This window comes from Pteropus alecto, unplaced genomic scaffold (assembly GCF_000325575.1).
Source record: "Pteropus alecto unplaced genomic scaffold, ASM32557v1 scaffold66, whole genome shotgun sequence".
Lineage (NCBI taxonomy): Eukaryota > Metazoa > Chordata > Mammalia > Chiroptera > Pteropodidae > Pteropus > Pteropus alecto.
The window spans coordinates 481,528-503,901 of NW_006438869.1; the positions used below are offsets into that span (position 1 = coordinate 481,528).

Genomic DNA, 22,374 nt, shown 5'->3' on the forward strand with positions numbered 1-22,374 from the left:
CGGCATTCGATTACTAACTCCGGCATATTCTAAAGTCATAAATACAACTTTGAGCTCCCTTCCTCCCAGCGTATTGTCAGTTTTTGCCTTATGTCATGGGTTTGCGCTTCATTTTCCTTCTTTCTCTATAAAACATGTCGCTGCTGATCATCACCATAGCATGACACACTGACAGAGCGTGCAAATAAAAGCTGGCACTGTTCGGGGAGCTCCCCACCCTGCCCCCACTGTGACCTTTTTTAAGTGAGTGTCCCACTTTCAACTGAAATCTAAAAAGAATCCTAAAACATTTTCACAATTAAATGTGAAATGCATTCTATTTTGTACATAGCACACGGTTGATAGATTGACAAAAAAAAAAAAAAAACTTTTAAGCTAAACACTGTTTTTCATGTGACATTGAAAGAGGACAAGGCTGAACCTTCCACTGTTCACCTCTGGGTTTACAAAGTGAGAAAAGGCTTTTTCATCACCGAAATGCAAAAACGACCTGAACTAGCTGCTGTAACCCTTCCAATGTCGTTTTAATTTGGTGCTAATGCTCTAATTTGCTCATTTATTCTTCTCTAACCACGTAATTAACGCTGAAAGAAGCCTTTTAGGGATTTGCCACTGAGCACTCTGTCTTAGTAGAAGGAAAAATTCCTTAGATATGTTTCCAATCAGCACGTATGTACTGAAGCCAAGAACTAGCAAACCAGAACCACAAACCACCATAAAATCCAAACGATTAAGGGCTGAGACCAGCAGGGGCTCGCTCAGACAGCGGAGACCACGCCAGGCCCAGCATCCGCCGGTTTTCGGGCCTGTACATCTGACTGCGTTTCGGTGTGTTCTAACGCGTCGTTGCAGCCTAATGCATCATCTGTGGCCTTACTCCTTCCTTCTGCTATAGTAGTATGTCTCCAGCTGACCAGATGCACTTCCCTGATTGAAACCCATGTCAATCCTCCTAGACCAGCAGTCCCCAACCTTTTTGGCACCAGGGACCAGTGTTCCTATGAGAATCTAACGCCTGATGATTTGAAGCAGAGCTGAGGCGGTGATGCTGGTGCTGGGGAGCGGCTGCACATGCAGATGGAGCTTGGCTCGCCCACCGCTTACCTCCTGATGTGCGGCCAGTTCCTAACAGGCCATGGACCGGTACCGATCTGTGGCCTGGGGGTTAGGGACGCCTATCCTAGACGACGTGCTTCTGCAAATACGGGCACATCACATACAGTGAGCAGAAGTTCAGACCCGTGAGAAGACAAGTGCTGGAGAAGAAAGAAGTGCCGCCGAAGCCCATGTTCTCAGGATATAAGACTGTGAGAAAAGATGGCAGGAAAAGGCCAAGCGGTATGGAAGCTGAGGAAGGCCCGTCGGCGTGGCCTAGCATCAGTCCTTATTCACCCCCAAATCGTAACCTCCACGGTAGAGAACTACAGTCTAAATGCTGCGACCTTTCTCCTGCAAATCATTCATTCATTCATTGTTCCTGCAACATTTTTTGAGCACCCATTATGTGCCAGGCACTGTTTAGGGGCTGAGCCTCCAGTGAACAAGGCAGGCTCTCCAGTCCCCTGTGTGTATACATACCTACCTTTTAGGATAACAGAGAGAATATTTAATAAACTCTAAGTTTTCTTCTAGTAAAAGGATTTTGAGTTTAAAGCTCTGCACATCAGTCATATACTAAACACATATTTGCTGGATGCCCAAAATATTCAAGGCTTTGACTGACACATCAAGGGAAGCTAAAACCAAGCAAAAAACAAAAACAAAACAGAGGGACAATGGGGAGAATGAGAGAGATTCAGATGCATTTGAGATAGAAATGAGACACATCCAGATGGTAACAAGATTTACAACAAAGTATACAATATATAAGCTTAAATCATATAAAATTGCCAATAGTTATTCACTTTCGAACTACAAAATTAACTTCTTTCATATGATTTGAGCCAGAGGTCAAAAACCACAGTCTGTGGGCCAAATCTGGCCCTCTGCTTGCTTGTGAAAACAAAGTTTTATTGGAACACAGCCACGCCCACTCCTTTGCATACTGCCGATGGCTACTTTAATAACAGCATTATCCAGTAGTCATGACAGAGACCATGTGTCCATCAAAGCCTAAATTAGTTACTGTTTGGCTCTTCACAAGAAAACTTTGTTAACCCTTTGTTTAACTTAATATTTACATCCAATGATTGGCAGTGACGGCAAAAGCAACAGAATTTCAAGAGCAGGCAAGATTAGTGCAGTATGTTCCCTGACAGCCCAGATTTCAGCTGAGACTTGAGGAAGAGCTAGATTCTGAGCCAGAAGGGACAAGGACTCCTCAAGAGGGGGCAACAGATGGTAATGGCTGTGCTGACCCTTGGTCCCCAAATGCCATCAATCACTGGAACATCCAAAAATGCCCCGCACTTGCTTCTGGGCATTGTCTCTGCTGAGATCCCCAGGGGGAAGTAGAACTAGAATGAGAAAAGCCTGGTTAGGTGTCCGGAGAGTTCAAAATCCCTTGAACATCAATCCTTCCAGTCTTTTTAGTTTAAGCGTGAATCAAGAGCGGGCCAGGACAGCCATATATAACAGGAGTGTTTTATTATTAGGAAGATTGAATTCAACGGATGTAAAATAATTGAATCTAGAGCAAAAATTATATTATTTGGAATATCTATATAGCCCTTTGTAGGGCCATATCCTGAAGAATAATTACTGAAATGGTTGCAGTAATTATATTTTAAAGAATTAGGGGACGTTTCAGACAATTGAAAACCCATCTGGGGTTATTATCACGTAGAAAAGTATGAACACGAGCATTTCCTTCTCATTAATAAGCCACACACTTCAGCCCAAACGTGACCTGCTATAAGGCTGGCATAGTGCGTTGAGTTGTGAAGTTCCTGCAGCCAACCACCTTCCCCCGGATGTGAAATACTGAAAGACAGAGGGTGGTAGACCCGAGGCAGAAGGACCTCCTCTTTTCCATCATGCGCATGACCCAAAAGCACACTGAAAACTGATGACAATAAACACGCAAGTTTACGGTTAGGCTAGAAAGCCAAGTGGGATGTATGCGTACAAGACGGCAGGTAAACAGAAATTTGCATGCTTCTACGTCTAAAATCAAAGGCATCTTAGACCACATTATGAGGGCTGTCCCAGGGTAATACGGTTTAGCGATTTTATCAAAACTAACTCATAGCATATTCCAGTGCCATTAATTACACAAACCAGCTGTCCGCTGCCCAATGAAGATGTCAGCTTACAAAATGAGAATTACCTAGCTTAGAGAGACTGGCCTTGGACACAGTTGCTCCTGTTTTTCTAACGGAATTACTGTCAAGCCTTAGTAAGGCTCCAGAGGTGATTTCTTCCCAAAAGGACACATCAAGGGAAGCTAAAACCATCATCAGCTGAGGGTCCCAAAAGCTCTGGGGTAGCTCTGCTTCTAGCTACAAGTTTCCTTCCCTGGTCCCATCCTCCCTGGTGGCTGGTGAGGCGTGAGCGAGCAGAGAGCCAGGATTCCGGTCTTGGTTTCAGCATGTGATCATATTCTGGTCACGTGACCTGCTTCATCCTTATTGAGCTTTAGGTGACAACTCAAATAATGGGACAGCTGCCCCAGGGTCGTCAGTGGCTCGGACAAGTTAATGCCTCTCCCTAGGAAGCTCTTCCCTGGTGCCAGTAAAGACGCTGTGGTTTTTAAGTTTCACTGCTTTCGCTTTGGCGGCAGAAGCAGCTGTCACAGCACCAACTGAAAAGGGACGTGAGCCCTAATAGCCTGGAAGTGGGGTACCCCACATCCAGCAGAAACAGAGGGCACACCCCACCAGGTATGGTGGGTACCCGGAGAACAGTATAGCACAGGGAATATTAATACAAGGGAGGAAACACAGGAGAGGGGCCAGGGCTGGTGGCAGTGGCTCAGGTCCCACCTCCAGGCCTGCTGGGCTGGGAAGAGGGAGCAATTTCCAGGTCAGAGAGCCCAAGAGGGGGCTGTGTGGGGGCCGCTGATGGGTGCTGAGGCCTGGGGTGGAAGAATGCAGCCAGCCCTGAGAGACCCCTCAGCACACAGCCCTCCTTCCTCCCTCGTCTGCGGGGCCCCAATAGGAGGAAGCCGGCCAGAGGCAGGGGCCCAGCGAGGCTTTGATGCGGTCCCATAACGGAGCCTCCCTGAGCCCGGCGGCGGCACTGGAGACGACACGCCAGGGCAAGCAGTACACACCCGGCACAAACATCGGAATCACCAACCTCCCCTTTTCTTTTTCCTAATGTCAAGAGATATTTGCTTTTGTGCAGCATCGAGCAACAGTGCTCAGCCCTGTTTTTATCTCTAGAAAACCCTGCCTTTCCTTCCCACCCGCTGTCCACGGCTCAGGATTTCCTTCTTTATTGCTGAAAAATACTCCATTGTGTGTGTGTGTGTGTGTGCATACAACTTCTCTGTCCAGTCATCCATGGATGGACACGAGGTGGGGTCCCTTTTCTCTACCTCCACACCAACAATTGTTATTTCTTGTCCTTTCGATGGTAGTCATTGCAACAGGTGTGAAGTGACATCTCACTAGGGTTTCGATTTGCATTTCCCTGATGATTAGTGTGTCGAGCACCTTTTCATGCACCTGTTGGCCATCTGTAGGTCTTCTTTAGAAAAATGTTTATTCAGGTCCTTTGCCCATTTTTAATTGGATTAGTTATGATGGGGGTAGGTTGCTTTTTTTTTTTTTGCTATTCAGTTGTTTGAGTTCTTTATATATTTTGGATGTTAACCTCTTATGAGATATAGATATAACTTGCGAATATATTTCTCCCATTCTCCATGCTGCCTTTTCATTTCGTTGATGATTTCCTTTGTTGTGTAGAAGAAGCTCTTTAGTTTGACGTAGTCGCACTTGTTCATTTTTGCTTTTGTTGCCATTAGATACTTTGCAAGATATGGCACTTATATTTGCAGGTATTGGTACTTCCAGAAAATCCATAGAGACAGGCAGAAGGGCAGGCTTTTCTGAGTTTTGAGCCTGTCGTGGCACTGCACCCACGTGGTTCTGGTCACCACAAGTCCTCCTTCCCATTCTGAATGCACAGTCAGCTGTTGGCTACATCACAGTCTGAGGAGCCCTCGCAGGGTAGCGAGCAGGCCCTGGGCGGGAAGAGCTACCGACCTCTGTGCCAGCTTCACACCATGTCATTCATTTCCACCCCACGTTCCTGAAGCAAAAGTCCTCACAGCCTTCTCTCCAGCTGCCAGGCTCACTGGCACCTTTCCAAGAGGTCCGGATGCCACTTGGCCGGCCCCAGGAGGCTGCCTGCTTCTGCCTGGGCATCTGAGAGCTCGCCCATCGCCAGCTGCACGGCTCCTCCCAATGGCTTCAGGATATAGGACTGTGGGCTTTATTTCATGTTAAGCTACTGAACCAAAATTACTACTAATAAACTTCAATTAAAACAAAATAAAGCATGTAAGCTCTTTATGCCAGGAATATTTCAGACATTGACCTAAAGGCCTCTGCCAATGTAATTAAGACATTCACTGAACTGAAGCCAGAACTATATATTTTTTTTTCACATTATAAACTAGAAACTGGCTTTCAAAGACTGGCCTCCTCTTACTAATTCAATCCTTATAAAATCCATGGGTATATCTGAAAGTGACTACGAAGTTAGCGTTCCACTATTCATTCGCTCTGTTTAAAGGGGGAAATGTGTGAAGTCCAAGTTCTTCTCAGCGAGGTGATAGATTTGCTAAGTTCTCTTCCTGCTGCTTCAATACGCAGGTTCTCACTACTGAGATGCTCCTCCGATCGCTAAAACTGGAGCCTTTGGAATAGTTAACTTGAACACCACGAAACTCTAAAGGTGTCATGTTCAAACAGACTCAAAATAGTATCCAAAAGGCTCAGCGGCCAGCGAGAGCTCTGAAGGAGAGGCAAAGTCAAGGGGGTAGCCGAGATGCCGGGAAGAGGAGCTCAAAGGCACCTGTTAGCACGCGACACTTCCTCGTACCCCCCCACACTCCCACCCTGGCCAGGCCTGACCTCCGTCTTCTCTATCTTTCTTAGAAGGGACTGTCTCGGAGATGTGTATCACTAGCAAAGTCAGCAGCTCTGTGCTACGTGGGGTTATGCCGTGAAGAGAGAGACCCTGTGTTAAAAAAAAAAAAAAAAGTGTGTTCTCACAGCCATCTGCAGGTGATGACAGGGCGGTTCTGATAACCCGTTAGACTGACAGCCACACTTCCTGCGTGACAGGGAATTACAACATAAACACATTCACCAAACCGGATATCCAGAAGGAAACAACACACGTGATTTATAAACGACACGCTGGCAAATAAATAAATAAATAAATGATAACCAGCCTTATCACATCCTTCCTTATCATAGTCTCTTCTTTCAAAAATACTTCTCAAAATTCCTCCCCCAAACAAGGGGCTTCTCTTTCAGGTTCGCACGGAAGGACAAAAGGGAGAAAGAGAATGAAAGTCATTCATTCTTCTGGTTCACAAACGACTGTGGAATGAGCGACGCCATGGATGGATCTGGAGAGGATCACGCCAAGTGGAAGAAGTCAGATGGAAAGGGACAAGAACTATACGGTTCCACTCAAAAAACAGAAAGCAACACATGAACAAACAAGACAAACAAACTCATAGTCCACAGACAACAGTATGGCGGTTCCGGGAGGGGAAGCGGGGCGCAGGAGAAGGTGGGGGTGGTGGAGAATGAAGAGGGTAAAGGGGACAAATCCATGGTGACAGAAGGAGACTAGACTTCGGGGGTGAGCACGTGAACGTTCAGGTGATGCGTTACACAACTGCACACTTGAAACCTATATAATCATGTTCACCAATGTCGCCCCAATAAAATTAATCTTTACAAAAACTGACGACATAATGAGAAACGACAAGTCGATTGCACTTGCGGACGACTTGAGACGTTTAAATCGTCTTTGGCATTCTGGTACCCCACGGTGATCACGTGACTCAGATGAAAGCAGCGTTTAGGATACACACAGGAGCTTATAAAGGAGAAAGACGTTCGTTCCGCAGAAGCACACACACTCCACCTGGGAATCTTGGCCAACACGCTGGAATCACTGTAAAAATGAGCGTCTACGAGAAGCCAGACTCCGTGCTAGGAGACGGGTGAGGAGCTGGAGGGCGCTGGCTGGCCACTGGGGTGCCGGCCGGAGGGCACATGGCGCTTGGTGACCAGACTCTTCCACATCCTCAGGCTGTCAGCGTCAGGAACGGGCGGATCCTCGTCATCCTGACTGCACAGTGCGCTAGACACTGGAAAGGCAGACCGTCCTGCCGCGAAGGTGGATCATGCAATTTTCGTGCCTAAAAACACACGTGGGGCCACGTGAGACGGTGAGCTCGTCGCGCAGAGGTCTCGGCTTCCAGCTCCCTGACGAGGGAGGGCTCTGAGCGACCCCACGGGCAGACGAGGGACTGCAAACTTCTCCAAGATCCTGAAAACAGCCTCGAACAGTTCTATCTTTTCCTTCGTAATCTCGAAGCCATTTCTGGTTCTCGGGCCCTACCTGCTCGTAGACAACCACCTGTGAAGAGACCACATCCTGGCTACGCCAGGTGCGGCTGTGCACAGTGAGCAGAAGGTCCCCAGAGCCCTGGCCGTCCGGTGGGGCACGAACCTTCCCGGCAGGTAAGGCGGCTCTGCCGGAGCCTGGAAACTCAAGAACTCCCTCGTTTCTGCCATACTCACTCTTCCCCCCACCTGCTGTCACAGCATCCTGGCTCCACGTTCCCAGGAATCCTCAGTGTTTGGCTGCACCCAAAGCATCAACTCAGGTGGAAGGAACGCTGGAGAAATCCTGGAGAGAAATGGCTTCCACGCAGGACACGGGACATCCAGCTGGGCAACGGGCAGCAAGAAAGCAGAAGCCATTTCTCTCCTCCACACACCGTATTCCCAGCGCGGAGCCTGGGGTCTGGCAGAGGAACCTTCTGGTAAACACGTCTTGGTCGGCCGAATGCTATTCTCCACCCCAGGGCTCCCCTGGACCTGGACTATGGCAAAAACAAATGGCCCTCATTATAAGGGAGCCCCCACGTGAGCCCCTCTTCAAGGACGTAACAAATCACCATCCCTCTGTGAGGGTCTAGGAAAGGCCGCGCCTGGAGACAGTGCGGTGCTCAGCCTCAGTAGCGTCTTTAAAATTCTGGACTTCTGCGGAATGACTATATCAGTTAGGAGGCGGTCGGCGTTCAGCAGATAAGACATTAACTCACCTGAGTGCATCTCCCTTCCTTTGAATCATTTCCCTTTGTCTGCTAGGTCAATTGAATTAAGACAAAAGACAGGATTCATCGAGACAAAACTTAAAAATTAGCCCATCCTCTTGTAAACTATGGATTACTTCACGAAAAACCTTAGGGAAAACCGGTAATCAATGAACACCACGAAGGCCAAGGGCATGCTGTGTATATATTTAATAATGAAGAAGTATTTCTCAAGACTTGGGGAAATATAATTCTTTCAAAGAGAGTTGGTCATTTATCTCTAGGATGACGAGGGACAGGTAAGAAGAGACCTTTTCAGGGGAGGAACTGTATCTCTCTTCTTCTTTTCTCCTGGAGACACAAGGCTGCTGTGATGACCAAGCCTTCCCTGCCCTCCAGGCCAGTCGGCCTCTCCTTTGACCTTCTTTTCATGGACACAAAACAGAAGAGAGGAAAAATCTTAGCGATTTTCCTCTACGCCCCTACCAATCACATAAAAATGCCCGTATGTGGAGGTATTTCAACGTCCACATCGCCAAGAGACCGTCATCCTCCAACTGCCTAGAACAGCTCCCAATTATTTTCAGCACCCACTTCATCAAGCACCTAATTCCATAGCTTCTGACCTCTTTATTCACAATGAGAACTTATCTTTCTGTTTTCTCCAAAGAATGATGGATTGTTTGGCCAAAGCCATTAATCCTGGTGTTAGATTTAGGGAGACAATTCAAAGATGTCGAGCCTGCCGATTATCTGGGCCCTGACAGTGTGCTGTCCAAGATCCCAGGACTAATTTTGGATCATTGGAAACCAGCCACCACAGGATACACTTGAACTCGTTAAAAATAGCCCAGCGACCCCTCCGAACATTTCAATTTAATGTGGCAGGGACAGAAACGTGCTTCTGGTTTCAAACCAGCTTGCTCCTACGGAATATAATAAGGGAATAGAATTTCATGACGTGAGATTTTTGAGATTGTCCGTAAGGTTTTTTTAAATAGACTTTCACTTTAGAACTAACAGTAAATAATTTCTCAAAAGGCTGCTAATTTAGAATCGAATGTCTTTTTTCTAAGTATAAACAAGTCATTTGGTATATTGTAGATCAATAGAAAACAATTAATATTATTGCAGGAGACTGCCTGGGTCTCCACTCCGCTTGAATGTAAAGCGTTTAATTAAATAAATCTAATTAATTATCTGGAAGCTAATATGGGAAAACAGCTGACAACCCCAATTGCTCAGAAAAGCCAAACATTTTCAACCTGTACATTTTACGAGTTTCACATGTACCTCTAATTGCGTCTTCATATGAATTCCTTTAGCGTTCTACCAATTCTTAGAAGTGTCACGCCAAACTCTTCTGTAGAAACACATCTACAAAATCTTTTTTTTCCTGCATACAGGAAAGGCACAGAGATGGACGTGGCTGGCACTGGTGATGCCCTTCACAGGGCCTTTTTAAATATCTGTCATAAGCTGTGACATACCTGGGTCACGCTGCCATTATCAGGCAAAATGGCTAACAGGCAGAAGTCAAAATTTATCCCAATAGCCAGGTTTAAAAAACACAGGAGGCTTTTCCTGAAGAAGAACAAAGACCAACACGAGCAACCCATATATTTTCAAGTGAGCAGCCTTCTCCAACGTGCATTTGATTTATTTTCATAAGTTTACCCCTGCAGGCTTCAATAAGCCCGGCTGCCAACCCCGTGTTCACTCAAAAGTGCAATTAAAGAGGAATCCACAAAAGCCACCAGGCCCTGCAGGCCTCCCACATCAGTCCCCAGCCTGAGCCATTCGCTCCCTAATTGTGCCCTTGATTCTGGCCTCAAAGGGTGATTTTGCCAAACTTCTGATCACAATCCTTACTCTCCCCACTCAGCACCGTCTCCAACAAACTCAAGACAAGAAATCTGGGCCCCAAAGCCAGTTCTTCGGGGAATATAACTTTTAATTTAAAAACAAAAAAATTAGAAGCCCATTGAAAGGCACTGAGTGGCAAATCTAAAACTGCATTAAAGTTCACTCGCCACCACCACGAATTAAAGAGACTCTTGATTACAGGTCGTCGGGGGGTGAACTTGTAGCCGCATGTGACAGGTCATAATGGTGTCCACTCCGAGGGGCCAGCCGGCCAGGGTGCCAGTCCATCGGGGCTGTGTGCTCACACCGAAGTGTGTCATAGTGCTTCATGATAACGATCTTCTGCAGGTCACGAGCTCTCTTGTGGGAAGGATCAGAACCGCGACTGCTTTTGCAAATAACGATTGCTGTCTCAGACGCGGAAGGAGGACAGAACAGCCAGAGAGGACTTCATCACAGCGGGAATAAAGGCTAAATGGAACCAGCATTCTTGGGAGCTCAGCGGCATCCCCATTATTCAGGGGGATCCTTTCCTTTCTGCCCCCCTCCTTCACGTCGACCCCAAAACAACCCACCAATGAGGCTGGGAGCTCTGGATGAGGAAAAGGACCTGGGTGGCATGTGGGTGACACTCTGTGGAATTAGGAAGCAAGAGCTGCACCTATCGAGTTCCTCCTGTCACCTGGACTCACGGGCTGACAGGTTGTGATGACTTTTCTTCCGCCCTGAGAGAAAAGAACAAAGCAATTGCCCACTAGAAGAAAAACTGAGCTATTCTGAAAGATGATGAAGGAATTCAAGGCCACAAAGACCAAATGACAACTGTTTATCAGTATTCGCAACTCGCTCCAGAACCCGTCCAACTCCCCTCCGCCAACCAAAACAAAGAAATCGCACGCACTTCTAAATTGTGGATGTCATCGTTCCCGTTGCGTGAGAAGAAAAGTCCCTTCTGAATACTGAATACACACTGGGAGACACCCTTCTTCCCAACCCAAAGCATCCGAAGGCATTTGTCCTCCAAACTCTCTTCCCCACGCCGGTCAAGTTGTCTTCCCTGAAGCCGCAGCCGTGGTCCAACTTGGAAGCATCGCTCTCCTTGACCCTACCTCGGGAAACGCTTAATGCATCGACAGATGCTTTTCCGTATGCCTTCTAAGTGCTTTAGTTGCAGGTGTCTGACCACTATGGAGACCGACTGGCCCCACTGTCGCCCTGACTGCGGTTTACAGCTTTAGCGCCTAAAGACCCAGCATTTCATTTACTCCGTGAAGCTCTAGCGGTGTCACCCTTACGACACAGACTCTTGGATCAGAGATGAGTGAGGCGCGGGACACCGGGACAGCCCTTCTGTTATCATCTGTGGGGCGTGCCCCCTCAGATCCCCACTGGCAGCCTGCAGGGGCTTTCCTCTGCACCGAGATAAGGCTCCGTGAGCTGGGCACCCAGCAGCGGAGCCTGGAGGAAACGTTCAAAGGTAAATGATATTTGCAGGCATGAGCTTTTAAGCGAATGGCTCTTTGCGATTCTTACTTGCCAGCTTGCCGTTTCCCCAATGACTTTTTTTCACGAGCTGGTGACCGACCCAAGAAATTCCATCACTGCCGGAGAGAGTCAGTTTGGCCCTGGGCGTAATTTTGGAGTCTGCTTGTAGAGCTGTGATGCAACATGCCCTCCGTGGACATACAGTACTGCACCCCAGCCTTCACCCCCGACCGCTGCACCCCCGCCTTTACCCCCAACCGCTGCACCCCAGCCTTCATCCCCAACCGCTGCACCCCAGCCTTCACCCCCAACCGCTGCGCTCCCGCCTTTACCCACAACCGCTGCACCCCAGCCTTCACCCCCGATCGCTGCACAAGAACAACAATAACAACGGGAGTGGATAACAGAATGGGAAACACTTCCAACACAGGCACCTGGGCTCAGGTGTCCCACCTGCCCAGTACCACCTTTGTGGGGTCCCCAGGGGCCAAGGAAGTGAGAGCAAGTCACAGGTGGAGAGGTAGAGAGGATGGAGGGCCCTGACAGGCACAGCTCCAAGGCTTCAGAGCTTTCCCATCACGAGGCAAGACAGAAATGAAGGGCGTAGAAACAAACTGTGTCACCTCAGGTGGTCCTCTGCTTGTGGCTACCTGCGAAGCGGACGCATGCTCCTCCCAGCGCGAGAGCACCATCGAAGTGAATGCTGGGATCTACCTAAACAGCCGTCACATCTCCGTCACACTCATAACTGACCTAGATGAGGTCTGGTCCCCAGGAGTCAACACGGAGCAGCTCGGCAACGAGTCTCTGGGCAAAAGCCCATGTCTCTGGGGCCGCTGTTACAGCAGCAGCAGCCCTGAACGCCCACAGCACTGAGCCAGGTGCTGGAGATGCCAGACGGTATCAGACTCAGATGCAAAGCCACGCGACACCCCTCTTACCTGAGGAGGGCACTGAAACAGAGAAGGGAAGGGACAGGAAAAGGGACCGAGCCAGGTCTTACTAGAAACGAAGGGTCAATGACAGGACGTTTGGACCTCGGCTTGACTCAAAACTTCCTGGTGACAGAGGCACATAATAAGTAAAAGAGCTGGATGAGCAGAGAAATTGACCAGAGGAGGATAATGATAAGGAGCGAAAAATAGGACATTTGAGGAGCAGCCTTATTAGAAAGGACAGGAAATCGCACTCCAGTATTCTTTCCACATTGGACATCTGGTCACCTCTCCTTGGGCAAAGGTTCAACATCTGGGCGCTGGACCTCTGCTTTCTACAGCATGATCCTTCTTCTATATTTACAGTCCAGAAATATTAAACTGCAATGAATAAAATGCCAACCTTTACCTCCTAGCTCCGACTTTAAAGGCGTCTGCTTTCGCTGACGTGTAGCCAAAGAGCCTCCAATTTTTTATTTCAGAGCAATGACAAGAGGTAAGGAGGTGCCAGCAGATAAGAAGCAATGGCACGTCTCGTCCCCGCCGTCCCCCATCCCGCAGGCTGCGAAGTCAACACTCTAGGCTCCCTCTGGTGTTTCAGCTGCCAGAAGGAAGTTAGGAACCTATATATTGTAAAGTGTCCAAAATCAGAATTTGATGTTAATGTTTGGATGCTTTCCAGAAAAGGAAATAATTGTTTAAAAGTAAAAATCATCATAAGTCATGGTCTCATACATTTTCCCCACCTAGGACGGTGTCTTCGATAATTCCTAATAACAGTACATGTTATTTTAATTATGATCAACTCCCGCTATCAGTCCAATGCCAACCAAAAATTATTCTGAAGGACATCTTAAAACGAGAGAAAATTGCATCGTTTTCTTATTCCTTGTGTTTCTAAACTAAAAATATGTCCTGGCAACAGAGAAATTCCTCTAATCATGTAACCTGTCAATCTGTTTAATAGAAATGTGGAAAAAATTAACTCATTGAAAATGAAAGCAAAACAAAATGAAACCACACATACATGAAAAATAAACCAACTTAAACAGTATTTACTGACCAATCAAAACCATCAAAAGTGACATCAAAAATAAAAATGTCACCCGCTCTTTCGCAATCTAATGACACAGAAGGACATATTAACGCAATCTCACAAATATCTCCCGACCACTCACCAAGGGTGAGTAATAATTTTGGACTGGTAATAGAAAAACGGGGCCATTTCTGTAAATTTCACTCTTAATCTGTGCCTATGTCAGACCGCAAATTGGAGAAGAGGCAAATTCAGAACAAGCGAGTCTGAAATTACGCTGGTAAGGGGTCGATAAAACTGTCGCACTAGAATTGAAAACTCTGTCAGTCTCAATTTTTGGTATGCAACTACCGGGACTGAAGAAATTAGACATCAAAAATGCTGGTCTGAAACATCACAGGGCTGGATTCAAAATGCCTCATTGCTCATGGAGAGACACAGAGATGCCGTGAGGGCTGCCAGGTCCCGATCAGCTCCCGAACGCCATGCCAGGGTCTCTGGGGCTCAGACTGCCTACACCACAAGCAACACTCCCGTGGAAAGTCACCATGTGGAAACCAACTGGTGTAGGGACAGCTCGGTGCCCGAGAGAGAGCTGAGGGAGGCAGGAGGCAGAGAAGATTCTCACACACTAACTAAACAGATGGAAGTCTCAATAAACACCAGGGCAGAACTAAAGACACTCGCTCCCGCCCCAGCAAGGCAATTACAAGCAGTTCATATGCATCTCTACCCACAACCCAATTTCAGCTGGTACTTTAACTGCAAAACATGCCAGCGCAGAGCAGAAAGAGCTAGAAGCAATTCTAAGGCCCAGAAGAGAGCACGCGCTCCTGTAAGTACTCAGGGTCCGGCCTCTGGACCTTTGCATTCTGCCACTGGCTCTGGCTGTGAGAAGCCACCTGCCTCGCCTGCTGAAGCCAATGAATGCTCTACTAAGAAAGTGGACACAGGTGCAGCCGTCATGAAATCCCCGTCATGGGAAAGTGGCATCTCCTGTCAGCACGGTGATACCCTGGGGCTTCCAGACCCTGCAGAGCTATGAGCCCCAGAGATTCTGTGTTTTCAAAGGTGTCCCTCTGAGCATCGCCTCTGGACAGTAACGGGGGCGGAAGAGAAGTACTCTGGAAGAAATGACTGGGAATCGGGCCAGACCAGATTCTGAGTGGCCGGGCCGGTGATGGGTTTAAAGGGTTGGTTAAACTCGGCTATGTGGTCTCGTCCGCAAACAACCTGGGTTCGCTCGTTTACCTGACGGCGGCGATCCAGCTCCGACACACCTTGCAAGAAATGCCTCAGCATCAGAGAAACGCTGCCCATCTCGGCATCCAGTGGCCTCAGCACCGGGCTTTGTCACAGTCATAGGAACGCAGACCGCAGTTCCCCGTAAGGGTGACAGGCTTTGTTTAGAACACTGGCGATTTAATGTTCTCTAACTTTAGAGGTTATGGCCCAGATTAATTTTTTTAATGGCTTATTGAGGTATAAGTTACAGCCCATAAAATTTACTAATTGTGAGTGCCCGATTCAATGGCTTTTGGGAAATGCGGAGCTGGGTGAGCGCCTCCACACTTCGGTGTTGGCACGCTCCCGTTACCCCAGACGGAGCCGCCTGCCCGTTCACAGCGCCCAGCCCCAGCCCAGCGCAGGCGAGCACACCCTGTTTTTTGTCTCTATGGGTTTACTTTTCCTAGACGGTTCACGTAAATGGAATCTCGGGATACGTGGCCTTCCGTGACTGGCTTCTTTCACGAAGCATGACGTTTTGAAGTTCACACGTACTGCAGCGCACATCAAGGCTCATTTTATTGCTGGATAGTAGTCCATTGTATGGCTAGACCACATTTTGTTTATCCACTCATCTGTTTCAGCTTATTAAATCTATAAATCCAGCTAAGTGACAGACTTATTGGCCTAATCTGAGAAATAAAATAAGAAAGCCTACCATATTTCCTCTAGAATTTTTAAAATCTCTGTACTGTAAAAACAAGAATATAATTTGGGGGGGCAGGGGCAGGGGAGCATGGGGTGCTATTTTAAAGAAGTAAACAATATGCCTGAGTTTCAATTCTTTTATTGAAATATATACATTTTTTTTATATGTATAAAATGTTGTAATACACATTAAGCGTTTTAAGCCACTATATAAGTCAAGTGAGGTCATCAATTCACTCAACAAGCATTTACTTACTGTGCAAAGAGGCCTGGGTTGGAGCAGGGGGAGCACCCAGTCCTCGGCTTACAAAAGACATTCGTGTTTCGAGACTAGGCCCATATACCAGTTTGGAGCCTCTGGAACATTTTACTTCATAGTGTTCAGCTTCCATGTTCGCCCCCAAATGTCTTATTAAGCCACAGTCCTTTATCTAGGATGCTATACTGCAGACTATCCTCTGAGCGTGCTATACAAAGGCACTTGCTGACCGCTCAGCCGTCGCTCGTCACGTGTGGACCAGGGCAGCATGTGTGCCAGGCACCACCGAGGTGCACGAGACGCAGTGACAGTGTCGTCTGTCTCTGTCGGTGAAAGACGTTAAGAAATAAGCAGCGCGTAAAACGCTACAAAGGGACAAAGAGGCGACTGAAGGAGGAGAGGAAACGGGGAGGGAGCTCTGTTTAGACCGCGCGGTTTGTCCCCTCCGAAGGGGACACTTGAGCGAAAGCCCTCGATGCAGCAAGACCTGGAAGCGGTGAGCGTCAAGGAAAGCAGAAGAACATTCCAGGAGGAGGAAGAGAGCACGTGAGGCCGGGAGGGAGGCCAGGAAGGAGGCCGGGAGAGCCGGACTCAGGAGGGGGGACAGCAGGGCCAGGTCAGGTCAGGGAGCCGCCAGCCGACGCGACAGTCTCTCGCCCCTGCCTCGGGAGCACAGTCCCCCCACTGAACCGAGTCAGTCCGCACAGCAGGTCCCGGCCTCAAGGACCGTCCTGCACATCAGCGTTGGTCCCGCGCTCACGGGCAGCTGGTCCTGCTCTCTCGGTTCTATCACTGCATCCAAATGCAGGGACCGCTGTCCTTGTCCCTCAGCCCGTTCTCCGCATCACGACTTAGTTCTCGTAATGTGTTTTGTGTCATCGTCCCTGAGGCCCTACCACAGTCACCGGACGTCCTGACCGCTCCTGCAGAGAAGTCCTGCCACGCTTCCTGTCTGTCGCCAGCAGCCTGCTTTGTCTTCCCCAGGACCCGTGTCCGCAAGGACCCGCAGGCCCCATGCGGATGTGGACTCTGACCCTCCACTGACGTGTGGCCATCTCCGAGTCCACTCACGTACTCTACCCACATACTCTGGGAAGGGCCCTCACAGGACCTCTGTCTGACACCCATGAGTCACACAGGGACGATTACGCCACTGTCAACTGCTGCTGCCCACACCACCCTTCTCCAGCTGCCCGACTCCGGCCAGGAATCCGTCCACCACTGCTGACATCCCTCTAGCACAGTAGGCAGGCCGGTCCCCTGGGGACCGCTCTGTGGCCAGCGAGTGCTTCATTCAAGGTGGAGGCCTCTCCAGACTCCCTGCCCAATGAGGCAAATAGCTCAGATAAACCATGGGCTTCGGGTATTTATCATGCTCAGCTTTGTAGAACTTTCTTAAAGTCAAGTCTACAGCTAGAATACACGGAGATTTACATGACAGATGTCTTAGGAGAAATCCTTATGTGTCACATTTGTATGTCAACTGACATGAACAATGGCTTAATTACAATGTCTGCTGGACAAAGGAAGTTTAATATCCAGAGCAATTCTTTTTGCTTTATGCCATCAGTCACAAATGATATCTTCAAGCTTTACAATCGGTAAAGTCCTATGGCAGATCTAAATCTCGGTCCTGTAAAAGGAATCACAGAAGCCAGTTGTGACTCTCCATTTGGCCACAAATGTCGCTGGCCTCCAATGCGTTCTCTCTCGACAGCATGCCCTGGCAGCGGGCAGCCACCGTCCACACTGGGTGGCTGACGGAGAACAGCTGAGCAAGCCTCCTCTGAAGTGTGTCCCATCTCCAGCTTTCTTCCAGAAAGGGCAGTTCTTCGGGTGGAAATTTATCTGGACTCAGGCAGTGAGAAACGTATCTCTTCTGGGAAGTTTTAGCCGAGCGCTAGCCATTTTATGATTTTAGAGAAAACTCACAGGAAACAGGTTAGCAGAATTTTTCTTATGACCTTTTTTCGGCTCCGCTTTTCTTGCATAGGCATATCATATATCATAGCCAAACGTCGGGTGAATTTGAACTGATTGAAAAGAGGCTCTATTTCCTGCGAACAACTTGTCCTTGCTCAATCCTGATTGTCACTTGCCTAGAACTTATTTAATTTCACATCTCAGCAAATACAGTATTATTTCTCCAGCAGAGTTGGTTTCTGATAGCATCACTCTCCTGGTCACTTATCATACATATCTGTAATTGAATTACCTATCGCAGTAATGTGATTTACTCTCAAATGTACACAAAAATGTGACATAAAATAAAATTGTTCCAGCGTATACTTCCTCGTCATTCCCTTTGAACTCTAGTTAGCCCATTCCACAGAGACATGGTGACAATGAGTGAAAGATGGGACGATAAAAGATGAGTGGGTTCATGGCCTTCCGGTAATAAAAGAAATTCACCCCCTATAAATTTATTCTCTTTTAAAATTTAATGTTTTTCAGTTTAATCCAGAAACCAATTCTAGTACGTATGGGAAAAGAGAATAAAGAATAGAATGATTTTATTTTTTTCAAATGCGACAGGACCGTGCCAATATGTTTTAAAACTTAGTAAAGGAAAATAAATGTGCTCACGTTTCCTCCTGTTAAACCACCATCAATCTTCAACAAAAAAAAAAAAAAGATTTTTTTAAAAAGACAACGGCAATTCTTTGGAGAAAATTTCCTGTTTTCTTGAACCCACTGTTGGGTTAATCCTATTTTAAATGTCATGCCCCGGGAGAAATATAACTTGTCTTTGAAGTTGCCTATCTTCAAAATACTCGGTGAAATAAATTCAGAGCCAGGTTTCCTTAGCTCTAGAACCTTTATATGGCGAAGAGTAACTGTGACCACACCAGGACATTATAGTAAATCACTTATTATATACTATCTTCTCTGGGATCAAGTTTTAATTTGCTTTGTTCTGTTTGGCTTAAATTCTGAATCAAAACAAGTTTTGGGTAGGCGCTTTGAAAGTGAAATGGTTATCTATGTATGTTATAGCTTCTTTAATTTTTTTTCCTCCCTCTCTTGCCGTTAGAAATTGATTTTATATATCAGACAACCAGGACCTAACAAATACATCAGAGAAATAAGTGATATATTTATCAAGCATACCGAAAGCTGCTTCTTCAAACTGCTTCCCGGTAAGCTGCTCCTCACCTGCCAAATTTATCTTTATAATGCTACCAATTAGAGACAGCAGATTGTCCCCTATCTATGGCAGACCATTTCCACAAGGCAGAAGGCAGAGTGATAAAAACCTATAATTTTCAACAAAAATTCTGCATCTCAATTTTGGAAGTTTGCTGGGAACATATGTGAAAATGTCTTGTCAACAGCAGAACATAGAAACATCCTAAAGTCTGAACACCCTAAAGCACTTATGAATCCTCATCTTAGGACTCAAGAAAATGGTTCACTTTCTCTGTCCGAATTTGCAAATACATCGGGCAGAAATGGCCAAGGACCCACATCACACACTCTGCACTCCGGGGCAGCTCCACTTGTTAGAAACCATATTTACATTTAAAAGTTATTTTAACACTAAAAATGTGTCACCTCGGTGTTATAATTATACCCTAAGCACTTTGAGTAACTATATCGACAATCTCAGAAGGGTGTTTAAATACAAATTTGGTATAATTTTAGAATTAAGAATTATGGAGGGGTTGCTGCAGAATGTGGGACAACTTTTCTCAAACGCTGTACAGAAACTACTACAAAAATGAATTCCTTGACTGGGACACATTACGAACTAATCGATTTGTTCTATCCTGCAAACTATATGATGTGTAACCCCAGCCTCACCTTAGGGTGTGGTTTCTAATCTTAGTTAAGTCTAGAGTTAATGATTACCTGTTCATGTGACAGAATGCTTATATACCTTTGGCTGGACATTTATGTATACAAGAAGCAAATCCTCAATTTCAATGACTTTATAATCAAAAAAAAAAAAGGATATTTGGAATCATTAAAAATAATCACTAAGTTAATAAAAACCATGGAGTGTTCAGGTAAACAGCTGTTTCTAACATCAGAAGCTTCTGAAATAGTCTCAAGTTGCTGACATGCAGCACAGAGAAAAGTTGGTTTTAACATTTGTCCCTGATCAAGAGTCTAAAGTGACTCTGAAGATTTCTCACTGTAAAGCCATGGGTGGGCTTCGGAAAGCATGGACCCTCTATGACTTAAGCTAAAACTTTACATAAATGTGCATATATTCATTAGGGTCCCAGAGTCCTTGCACTATAGGTTTCTATGTGCCATTTATCCAGACATGCTGAAGAAAAAACTTAAAAGAAACGGCAGTGAAGAACACAGGCTTATTATTACCAAATTCTGAACATCTCAAAAACCTCTTTTGTAAAGAGACAAGCTTTACCACCCAGGAGAACAAAGTCTTTGCTCTCGGCAGGATCTCGCAGCTGTTTGCCATTAAAACCATCAAATAAGTTAGTACGATTCGTAAAAGGCATAAAATGATTAGCGTCATTCATCTTCTCCCTGTTAAGAAAAGTGTGTACAGGCTAAAAGCGTGTGAAAGCGGGTACTACCCACAATTCCGTATGATCAGTGTGACCTGAGCAAAGCCCAGGAGGAGCTATTTCCTGGTAAAGTTTTTGCAAGAAAGGAACTCAAGGAAAAAGAAATCTGCATTTCAAGTGGCCCAGTTACATTTCGGACTTTTTCATTTAAAACAAACATGGATAAAAAATCTTTGGGGATTAAAAAAAAAATCCATGTTTCTTTTGGGGTAAACAGGAAGAGACAAAAAAAGTTACATAAGTGAGACACGACTTAGGGTATTATCTGCTCGAATGCAATTGTGAAGTGGTCGCTCAAAACAGTGGATAAACTTCGCCCTATCTTCAATAATGATACCAGCATTAATTAGTAATTAATTTCGCACTCCTAATTAGGTGTTAAAAATCTTCTGTAGTAAAGTCTGTTTTTGTCTTTCTGTGTCTCCTTACGAAAGTCTAACTATAATTAATAACATATCTGCTGTTCCCAAACTTGGTCATGATGACAGAGCTGTTCTGCAGAAGCTAACGGTGACATGTGATTGTTTTTCTTAAAAACAAGCTGCAACGATCATTTGTAACTCCTGGCGTTTTAACTAATGTGCTCCTGAGAAGCGGAACTATAAGGTCACTATTAAAACATAATTCGCACTACCTTCGCTCAATTTCGATTTCTTTCTGAAGAGAGACAATCGTCACAGGGAGGAAGACAGACACAGACAGGAAGGGTTTTTGCAGGGATATGTCTGTCTCTGCAAGGAACCTTTCTATTTAGAGAACTTCTGTTTGGCAACCACCTTTCCTGTCCCTCCTTCTAGCGATGCTGACAGCTCCCTCTGGCCAACAGATCGGCTGCCCCCATCCTCCACGCCTATGAAATTACTGCAAGCGCTGCCTGGTCCTGCTGTGTGCTGACGGGGACCATCACCCACTCACCCGGGACGGAGTCGCAGCTCTTAGCATCCTCTCTTCCTCCTCCAGAGCTCGCTCGCAGCGCCCCCTGCCGGGGATCCCTGGGACGCCGCAGGCGCAGGAAAGTTAAATCCCAACTCTGAGCAGCCGCATCCAGGTACCGAGCGAGCAAAGGGCGAGGAGGTGAATGCGCTTCCCGCCAAAGCCGCGGGAATCCGCCTCTGACTGCGCTAGGCCCCGCACCCCGCGCCGCGGGCGCAGATCCGCGACACGTCGCTCCCCCGCGGCGGTTCGCCCGCACATCTTGGGTGCACAGTTCCCTCCGGGGCCCAGATCTGCCTCCGGCCCCGGAGCTCTGAGCCAGGGGATGCGAAATCCGTTGATCGGCGGAAAGATGCCCGCGGAAAGGGACTAGCCAGCCTGCAGCTCACTGGGCAGGCGGGTCCCCAAGGCCTCTGCATCCCCGGCAGCGACGTTCAGGGCGGCCCCCAGCCTCAGTCTCCCTCATTAACCAAAGCGCTTGGCGGAGTTGAGCCCAAGTCCCACCACCTCCCGGTTTCTCGCGCGCGCCACAAAAGCCTTGTAACTCGAACAGGAAACCCGCCCCAGCTGAGGGGCTGCGAGGCGGCGACCATGGGGCCGCGAAGCCGGGGCCACCCGGACCCCTGCCCTTCGCTCCCGACCACGCAAGCTTGGACGCGCGCCCGGGGCAGGCACAGACCTCCACTGCGCACCTTCCCGCGGTGTTGGGTAGGGGTCCCGTCTCGCCCACCTCCCGCTTGCTCACCGGGGCGCTTCCGCTCCTTACCTCTGCACGCTAAGACCTCGGCAAAGGCATCGACATAAACTTCCAGCCCGTGTGGGAGCCCCCGCACCTGGCAGCCCTAGTCCTGTACGCGTCACCACCCGCTGTCCCCCGCCCAGGCCTGCAAATCGACCCTGCCCAACATCGACAGGACCACCAGCCGACCACTGCCGCCTACCCCCGCCTCCAGTCCCCGTCAGCAACGCGGCACGGTGCGGGCTGCGGTCACGGCCACGCGGGGACGGGGCGGTGGGGTCGCTCACCAGGTGCGATGCGCTCTCCTCGTGCCAGTCATCCAGCGCCTGGGGCCCGGGAGCGGTCTGAGGGTTCTCTTCAGCGCCCGCGAGGGAAGTCGAGGCAGCCGCCGCCACAGCCCCCTGCCACTCGG

The 22,374-nt window shown here is 47.7% G+C and overlaps 1 protein-coding gene across 1 annotated transcript in view; it reads right to left on the reverse strand.

Moving 5' to 3' along the window:
- The window catches only part of SEMA5A (semaphorin 5A), a 411,791-nt gene extending 389,417 nt beyond the window's left edge, over window positions 1-22,374 (reverse strand). Inside the window, 1 exon segment of the mRNA XM_006915860.3 lies at window positions 22,250-22,374. The gene's annotated coding sequence lies outside the window, so the exon portion shown is untranslated.